This window comes from Poromitra crassiceps (assembly GCF_964638095.1).
Source record: "Poromitra crassiceps genome assembly, chromosome: 12".
Taxonomy (NCBI): Eukaryota; Metazoa; Chordata; class Actinopteri; order Beryciformes; family Melamphaidae; genus Poromitra; species Poromitra crassiceps.
The window spans coordinates 30,426,250-30,436,622 of NC_139632.1; the positions used below are offsets into that span (position 1 = coordinate 30,426,250).

General features: G+C 43.6%; 1 protein-coding gene and 1 pseudogene across 2 annotated transcripts in view; both read right to left on the minus strand.

Moving 5' to 3' along the window:
- Positions 1-10,373, minus strand: part of LOC310786145 (adhesion G protein-coupled receptor D2) — a gene marked incomplete at its 5' end in the record, with an annotated part of 161,082 nt that overhangs the window by 64,831 nt on the left and 85,878 nt on the right. The window lies entirely within an intron of this gene.
- Positions 3,242-7,026, minus strand: LOC310786945 (glycerol-3-phosphate acyltransferase 4 pseudogene; annotated as a pseudogene). The gene is made up of 2 exons: positions 5,656-7,026; positions 3,242-3,262 (listed from the first exon to the last, which is right to left on the minus strand). The product of its transcript is annotated as a glycerol-3-phosphate acyltransferase 4 pseudogene (transcript).

A 10,373-nucleotide genomic window follows, 5' to 3' on the forward strand; every position in this document is an offset into this window, starting at 1 on the left:
TTCAAGGTTTCTTTATTAGTACCCGAGGGTACTGTCAGTGAACTGAATGGCTGGTGTTGGGATGGATTTAGATGATGTCATCAGTGATGTCACGTGAGCAATTGTGATATCATCAGTGATGTCACCCAAGAAATTACAATCTTACTACTAATAATAGGGCGGCAATAGTACTGATGGCTGCGTTCGATTATAAGTGGGATGTGGCAAGTTGCCAGTTGCTACTAGCAAAAATCTAATAAAACGCCACTATAACTCGGAGTTCCTACCCGCAAACTTGGGTATGATTTCTCAACCCCCAGTAGCTCCCACCGCGTCATTTGATGTCATTTCAAGATGGCCACGCATGTTGTTTATGGTGAGAAACATCGAACTTTTATCAGATTGAATGAAACGCGGCATTTTGCGTCGTGTTACTTGCTACTTCCCAGTGCAATCTCGAACGGGAAGAGTGGCTGTCACAGCTGTCAATCATCCCTTTTTATACTGTCATAACTACTTAAAAAATAAACATCCGAAAAATTTACACTTGAACATGTGAAACTTGAACGCAATAAGAACTTCCTAAAATGACAGAAACCATCTTTGGTGGCATTTTATCTGATTTGATTGTTTAGTTTGGTATGAGCTATACCAGCCACCAGAGGGCGATCGAGATGTTTTGGCTTCACTTTCTGGGAGCTGACATGGGGCCTGTACTACGATGTTCTATAAGAAGATCCAGGATCTGTCCCTTGATCTGGTTTGTCTAAACCAGATCAGCTCGATTGTAGTTAACTTGTACTACGAACGTCGATTGCCACTCGTTAACTCGAACCAGGTTTTTCTAATCAAGCTCTCAGCTCGTGCACATGAAAATGCCCGTGCACTGGAGCTCGTGCCCGCAAAAGAGGCGTGGTTTTTAACAACTGCCAATCAGTGCAATATAGACTGCTCCAACTCTGACAGCGCCAGACACGCCTATTTCCTCATTGAATGAAACCGCAAATACAAATCTGCGTTGGATATTATTACTGTTCCCGAATGACTGTCTAAAGTGACCACTTTTATCCACACCAGTAATTTCTTTGAAGAGCGGTTTCGTAGGCTATCTACAGCTCTCTATCTACAGTCTTTTGTGGAAGCAATGTGTAATCTATCTCAGTCCAAAATCCGTATGTATAGACCATTTAGGCTCAATGAATAATAATGATCTCATGATGTGTTTAGTCGCACTGATTGAATAATTCCTATAGGCTAATCAATAAAAAAAAGAATGATAATAAAATAAAAAAATGCTTCTGAACTGAATCGACACGGTACGTGCGGGCATAGATTTCATTTATAAAACTAGAACGACCGCAACGCGGACTTATGCATCCGCCATTAGTTCATTCTGGAGTCCAAATCGCCATTTGAGGCAAATTGGAAGAGATTCCGTCAAGGCGCTCCTGTGATGTTGCGTTACAGAGCTTGGAAATTGGGTGTGTGAGAGGTCACAGTGACCTTGAACTTTGACCACCAAAATGTAATCAGTTCATCCTTGAGTCCAAGTCGATGTTTGAGACAAGTTTGATTAAATTCCGTCAAGGCATTCCTGAGATATCGCGTTAACAAGCTTGAAAATGGCGTTGGAGAGCTCACCTTGACCTTTGACCTTTGACCACCAAAATCTAATCAGTTCATCCTTGACTCCAAGTCGATGTTTGAGACAAGTTTGATTAAATTCCGTCAAGGCATTCCTGAGATATCGCGTTAACAAGCTTGAAAATGGCGTTCGAGAGGTCACAGTGACCTTGACCTTTGACCTTTGACCACCAAAATCTAATCAGATCATCCTTGAGTCTAAGTCGATGTTTGAGGCAAATTTGATGAAATTCCGTCCAGGCGTTCCTCAGATATCGCGTTAACAAGCTTGAAAATGGCGTTCGAGAGGTCAAAGTGACCTTGACCTTTGACCTTTGACCACCAAAATCTAATCAGATCATCCTTGAGTCTAAGTCGATGTTTGAGGCAAATTTGATGAAATTCCGTCCAGGCGTTCCTCAGATATCGCGTTAACAAGCTTGAAAATGGCATTCGAGAGGTCACAGTGACCTTGACCTTTGACCTTTGACCACCAAAATCTAATCAGATCATCCTTGAGTCTAAGTCGATGTTTGAGGCAAATTTGATGAAATTCCGTCCAGGCGTTCCTCAGATATCGCGTTAACAAGCTTGAAAATGGCGTTCGAGAGGTCACAGTGACCTTGACCTTTGACCTTTGACCACCAAAATCTAATCAGATCATCCTTGAGTCTAAGTCGATGTTTGAGGCAAATTTGATGAAATTCCGTCCAGGCGTTCCTCAGATATCGCGTTAACAAACATCGTACGGACAGACGGACAGCCGTACGTACGTACAGACGGACAACCCGGATCCATAATGCCTCCGGCCTGGCTATCGCTGGCGGAGGCATAAAAATAGCCTATTTTGTGGTCACGTATATTGTCAGCAGAGTCGCATATCTCCATATTTCATATAATGATGCTGGAAATATGAAGTTCAATCACATCATACAGGCCAAAAGCAACACAGTTGCAGCTGCAAAATGCAGGAGTAGCCTAGATATGAATCATCTTATTATGGGATCGCCTGTGTGCAGGTGATCCCATATTAAATTGCTTAGATGTAGTAGGCTATTCTAGCATGTAGGCTATGACCATTTCAATTCCAACCCAACATCAGTCTCAGCTCCGTTGCGCACCGGGCACCGTGCGCTTTGGAGACGTTTATGTAACCTTTTTATGCCGGTTTAGTGATATTTCTCCACTCACTATTCAGCTGCAATCGATCAGCGGGGTCAAACAACGTATCTAGGCTACTTGAGAGCACAAAAATGAATATATAAAAACATATTCCAAAGTGGTAAGTAGGGCTTAATTAAAATAGCCAACAAGTGCAAGGCTTTAGTCCTTGATTAATTCAACATTACAATTTGTGCTCCTTCGATGGGAAACTCGTCCAGAAAGGGGTTGGCCATTTTTCCAAACTGCTGATTCGATTGGTTCGTGGGCGGTGTATATAAGGTCTAATCTTATCCTTGCAACTTAACCTGCTGCGGACCAGGTTAAGTGTGAAGCATAAGTTGCTATGGAAATATATGTTGGTAAGAAGTTAACTTGCTTTGTAGTACGGCTAAACCAGGTTTAAACCCAAACTTATCAGGATCAACCTAAATCTTGTTTTGTAGTAGAGGCCCTTGGTGTCCATATTTATATACAGTCAATGGAGGAGCCACTGTTGCTGATAAGAGGACGATGTATAGGGAGGGTCAAGTCCAGTCAATTTTATTTGTAAAGCCCTAATTCACAAGCATGTCTCAGAGGAGTTTACAGAGAATTTGTCTAGCTAGGTCTAGCTAAGCACAATCAATAAACAGAATTGAACAATCGTACTGTATATAAAGCAGGGGCGTATGCAGAAATTGAATTATAGGTGGGCCTGGATCAAATTGGGTGGGCCTGGATAGGAAGGGGTGCAGATGCCCGGCCGAAGGCCGGGCCCTCTCGGGTGGCCGGCCGAAGGCCGGCCGCCCGAAAAATTTGACGTGTTATTTTACTAAAAATAATGCATTTGACCATCATTTCAAGTAGAATGATACCACCCAAGCAAGAATATTTCAAGTGTTTCAAGTGCTTTACTGAAATATTTGGACCATATAATGATAATACAATTATCTCAACCTTAAAAGGTTACATATAGGTGCCAAATGTTGCATACATGAATGCTTATACTTGTGTGTATACTGTTACTTTATACAGAAATTAGAACCACTGATCCATATACTGCTGTGAGTTTAAAAAATAACAACACTGAGGCTGCTTCAAGTTTGAACAAGACGCCCTCTGGTTTATTTATCCACAGAGAGAACAAAATTCCTAGATGTCATGAAGTTGTCATGCATTAGACTCTGGAGATGATGTGCCCTGCGTTTTTACAAAAGTAACAAAACCATTGGCTAGCAATGCAGCAGCAAGTTTGCCTCTAGAAAACAACCAATTAAAAAAAAAAAAAAAAAAAAAAAAAAATTTGGGTGGGCCAGGGCAAGAAGTGGGTGGGCGTGTGCCTACCCAGGCCCACCCGTAGATACGCCCCTGATATAAAGCATATAAAAAAACAATCATAGCAAGGGAAGAGAGGTAAGAGAGAGAGAGCAGAGAGAGGAGGGAGAAGAAAGCAGAGACAGAAAAGAGTGGAAAGGAGAGAAAAGAGAGAGCGCGCAGAACAAGAAAACAAGACAGTCTAGCTAGCTAATAGGTGTTCGTCTTTCTATACAAGGTTTACATAGCTGCAGAATTCCTGGAGTTGCACATCTTTCTTTTTACTGAAACTGATGATTAGCTCGTTGTATCATTGGTCTCACTTATGCAATACAGTACAGTACAGTATATGCACTTACACAGTTAGCACACTTTTGCTGATTATTTTTCATACTGAGCAACTGCGCATGCTCACAATCCATATTATAGTGGTAAACACCACCCTATTATAGCTTCTTCTTCTTCTTCTTTTTTGCATGTTTTAATCAGAGATACAACTCATAGCAATAAAAAGTATCTACAAGCAAACAGGGTTTCTGGTCTATGAATATGTTTTGCAAAACAAAGTAACATGTACATGTAATAAAGTAATAAACTAACTATGGACCTATTTGACCTTCCTTTGAGTGTAACAATAACAAATAAACATAATTAAAAGGGATACATACTGAAATATCAAAACAAAATATATGTGCAGCATAGGATCAACAGTCTTTAGCTCAGAGCCGAATGAAAAGCATATAATATAATGCATATAAAGGACATTAATAAATGTCACTATCTAATGGCGCATTCCATTTGTATTGGGAACTAGGGATTTCCCATGTGAATGACATCACACCCGAGTTGACTGTGTCCTGTAAACAGTTGGGAAACCAGCTAGGTTTAGCTGTAGCCAGGCTAGCCAATTGTTAGCAGTTTCTAACAACACATTACACGGTATTTTGCACATACAAACACCTTAGAAATATGTCCATAGATAGAAAGTTAGACAGTACTGTGTGTATGGCTGATTTAATGAGACACAAATAAGACAGAAGTACTGATAAACAGTAGGATACCGTATACTACAACTTGCACTACTGTAGAAGGGCGGATCTGCCATCTTGGATTTTGACAGACGGGGCGCGGGGGTGGTGAGGCTCCCCCGAGATCGGGGTAAGAAATCTGAAGTCAAGTGATGCCACAAGGGCCGTTCCAGACCTTTGACCTTGTAAATTCCTAGTTCCCAATACAAATGGATTGTGATAATCTCATGCTCTGCTGTAGTCCGACCGTGTCCTCATTGTCCCTTGGCTGAATCTGGGCCGTCCCCCCCCAGGTTCCCCACGCTCATTTTTCTCCCCAATTGTTCTTGGCCAATTTCCCCCTGCTGCCCCGGTCGCTGCTCCACGATCTGCTGATCTGAGGAGAGCCGTAGACTAGCACCATGCTTCCTCCGACATATGCGCAGTTGCCAGCCACTTCTTTTCACCTGACAGCGGGAGCTTCACCGGCAGGACGTAGCACATGGGTTAGGGTCATGGGTCCCACTATTCCCAGCAGTTCCCTTCCCCCTGAACAGGCGCTCTGACCGACCAGAGGAGGCGCTAGTGCAGCGAAATCTGGGCCGCTTTCATCCTCCTTTGTTTTGTCATCCTCTATAGGTTTGTCTTGGCTTTGGTCCTCCTGGTCTGCTACTAGAACTTTGCTGTAAAGCTTCTGCTGCTCTTCTTTGAAAGAATCTTTCACCTTTGCTCGTTTTAGCCCTCCATCCCAGAGGAGATCCACTAACCCTGCTTGTGCAGCTATGGCTGCTTTCACTCTGTTGGCAAAGTGAACCGCATCCTCTCCTTCCTGTCTGTTCATAGGTGGCAGGTACCAAACGCTGCAGACCATGGCCCAGCTACTCATCAGCCTCAACAGGTATCTCACCATACCGAACTTACTGCTGTTCCAGAATGCGTCCCCAAACCGAGGATCATACTTGATTGCAACTGGGTAGACAGGACAGCCTATTTCAAAGCTGCCCTTATTGAACATCATCACTGATGTGTTATTGATGCAAGTACCCTCAGGGAAGATGAGGATGGGATATTTGGTTTTGTCAGCTACATGATTGCCAAGTCTCTTGACCACAAGGTGTCTGTCTTCGACTTCAGACCTTTCAAACCAGATGTGGTGAGAAGATCTGACCATGGCTCTCTGGATCGCCCCCATTAACCCTCCTTGCACCTGACCAACCATAGAGTAGCAGCCATCATTAGCCAGTATAATGACATCAATTGGCGTTGTGTGATTAGCCACACATATGCCACCATTCTTGGGTTTGTTCTCTCTGTTGTGATAGGTGATGATGGCTGTGAGACCTCTAACACAGATGCGGTAAAACATCAGATGAACTTTCTCACTCAGGTAGGCCCTTAACTTTTCACTGGGTAAAAAGCCCACCATGGTACTCAGGACCAGTTGAATAAGAATGCCAGTGACGGCCAAAGCCACCCTGAGAGGCAGGAGGATGTAGCGGATCAGGACTCCCAAGCCCCAGAGGACAGTGAGCCGCACACTAATATGATGGAAGTCGCAGTTGGTCCGAGACAGCAGGTTCCAGCTCTCCAGTTCCTCGGCTGAAAAGCACTTGGTCACCTCGTCATCTACGATGCTCTCCACACCCCTACGGCAAAAGCAGAAGATGTCGGCCATGTCAAACTCTGGCTCTGAGCGCAGAGTGCTGGCCGGGTCCCGAAGCTCCTGGATCTCCTGCTCCAAAGACGACGGAGGTTCTTTGGCTATGATGCCATTGCTATATGTTTTATAGAGATGTTGCTTATTTTCCTTTGCTCCCATCTCCATTCGCATGGTCGCCCACTCGAAGATCTTCAGAAGTGACTTCATGTAGAGTCTGCGGATACCAAAGGAGACTCCAAGGATGGCTGGCACAATTAGGGAGACCAGCAGAAGAGTGAACCACAATATCACTGATGACATTGCTGAAAAAAGAGAGAAAGAGAGAACTGAGCATGCTTAGAACATCACCCTATGATAGTAGTAAATGTCGCCCTATTATACTAAGATCACTAGTGACATCACTGTTGACATCACTCACTGATGACATCACAATTGCTTGAGTGACATCACTGATGACATTATTATCGAGTGCTCAACTGACATCACTGGTGACATCACCAATTCTAGGAGACGGATGGAGGACAGGAACCAGACGATGGCTTCCGCCCCTGGGCTGAAATCTCTATTAACGGACTCCTTTATGAAGGTGAAGGCACGTTGCTCAGGAGGGATGAGGAGCGGAGGAACATGAGACGAGGCGCAACAGCCAAGATTGAGGAGGTGTGAGAAACACCGCAAACTTGAAAGAAGAAGAACCAGGTCTAGAGTGACCATCGAACTGTGAGAGGCAGCAATGTGCCGCAAGGCATCCAGTCTCCCGGAAAACCATTAGGAGAAGAATCACCAATTCTATGCATAAGTGATATCATCAGCGATAGACATTGTGCCATCTTCAGTGATGTCATAAATCCTTCCCTGCAAAGGCTATAGAGCTCAACAGTCATGTGACATTCCGTGACGTCTCCTGGTCTGGAAGATAATTAATTCCCCCAACCAGTGACCTACCATGAGTGACTATAAAACATTTCATTTGGAGCAAAAACAAAAAAAATAGTTGTAACTAGAAACACTGCATTGTGGTTGTATGCCTCTACCAACAAGTGAGCAGTCTGCATCCATGTCTGTCCAGACTCATACAAGCACAAATACCTTGAAGCCCACAGCGCAGTGGTGTGGACATTCAGCTTTATGGGACTTTAGGCAATGTTTGTGAGTACCTCAACAACACGGCTAATCCTTTTCAACATGGAAAATGGTGCTACTCCTACCCCAAAACCACCCACATCGCCCCTACCCAGTACCCCACCCCTCGAGCCCCGACTCTCTATGACCTTCCTATCCCTAGCTACGGCCCCTTTCCCCTAGCTCCACCCCCTTCCATCACCACGGTCCTTCCCACCAACCAGAGCCCCCTGTCCAGTCCCTCTACCCGACCCTCGAACCCTGATGCTCTACTCTATTCAGCGAGGGGCGGACGTCAATTAATGTGATGATTTTATTGTGAATAATGTGTTGCCATAAAAATATAAAATAATGTTAAAATTCTACTGAACATACAAGATTATAGAGATCCTCAGTTCATCAGTTAGGAGTGTCAACATGACAATGATATCCTGGTGTGCGCTGGATTATAAATGTTATTATAGGCCACGCTTAGTTGAAATGCAACACTATTTTATTTAATTTTAAATCAAGGGGTGTTCCTGCTCTGTTTCTCTTGGGCTGAAAAAGGTTGAAGACCCCTGATCTACATTATACATTTCTAATAATTGAAGACCCTATTAAAGTATTCAAAGTTAGTGTAAATGGCCATTAAAAATGATGTCATGGAGTAATTGTGGACAGTTGTGTCCTTCCAATATATCCAGAAACAAAACCGGGCACCTGCTCCGTGACTTCAACTCTGAAAGCTGCTCATTTCAAACACTTCACACACACACACACACACACACACACACACACACACACACACACACACACACACACACACACACACACACACACACACACACACACACACACACACACACACACACCTCGTGAGACCAAAATAAACGCCAATCACTGAGAACCCATTTGTTTGCACAGCTCTCAAACAGAATGGGCTGCTTCGACGGCCCCGGGCCTCTTGTGTTACATATCTGTCTATCAGGGAGGAATGCCTATCACACACACACACACGCACATGCACACACACACACACACACACACACACACACGCCTATGTGCACACACACGCGCATACGCACACACACACGCACGCTCATATTTCTCACTGCCAGTTCTTGTGGATGAGAGTGTCAGCCCAATGCATGAAATGCGGTCGTACGTACATATAGAGAGAGAACGAGCTATAGGGAGAGAGAGCGAGAGAGAAGCATACATATTCTGAAATGAACACACACATACATACAAACGTGCACAATACATACACACCCCATGCATTCCGCCCAGCCCTCAGGCTTCCTATATCTTGTCAAAACTTGAATTAAGATCAAAAAACTAATCTGCTTCCAATTTATATCTATATTTCAGTGGTGTCAGGGGCACGCAACTCCCAGTGTTGAGCCGCGATCGTTTTTTATTTGGGCCCTGCAACTGACAGCTTTATTTCACATTGCAATCTGCCAGTGTGTACAAGTGGGAGGTCATGGGGGTCACGAGGTACCGGGTATCAAGTGGGGGGCTACATTGGTCAGGCCAGCTGTGTGTGTGTCTATGTGTGTGTGTGTGTATGTGTGTGTGTGTGTGTGTGTGTGTGTGTGTGTGTGTGTCTATGTCTATGTGTGTGTGTGTGTGTGTGTGTGTGTGTGTGTGTATGTGTAAATAACTAAAACCCCACCCCCCACCCACCCCGGGGGCTAAAAAAGCTGTTTGCGTGACCCTCGCCCATGTCTGTAGGGGCCTACGGCAAGGAAAAGGGCTGAAGAGGTCGATGGAAGGGCAAAATTAAAGAGGGGAGAGTGTGTGATTAGGTTTAGCTGGATTTATACAAGAGGTCAGAGGTCATGTGACTGTACCAAGAGCAGGATATTGCTGAATTGCCCTACAATACTTCAATTATATCCATGGGTGTTTGTTTTTTCTTGCATTTTGTTTGTATGCATTTAATTTGTTTGAAAATTACTATTATGTCTTTTCTTATGTATTTTCTCTATCATACATAATCATTACGTGGACTTGGTAATATTTGTATTAGATCTAGTAATGTATAAGTAGGGATTATAGGGATGCACGGTATTGGATTATTATTATAATATTTTTTTGTCGATATGCCGATATTTTCCAACTCTTTTGGCCGAGGTTTTGGCCTGTTATTATGCCTATTCTTATTGTGATGGCCCACTGGCAGATGCAGCGATAAATACAATGCTTTTACACATTACACATTCACTGGAAAAAATAAGAAAACCACTTCAACTTAGGTTATGTAAAACCTATTTTTATTTATCGAACATTTTCTTTTAAACAAAACTGTATGATTCATCCAACTTAAACAGGCTTCTAATAGGACATTTCTGCCGATATGACAGGCCGATGTCATATCCGGAGAAATGTCATATCAGAGCGATGCCCACATTTGATTTTAAAGCCGTTATCAGCTGATCCCACTGACATGCTGTCAATATCATCATGCAGCTTGCAATGCAACTGGCAATTTTTGTGATTCTGTCTTTTATTTATATATTTTTTGTTTGATTGATTTG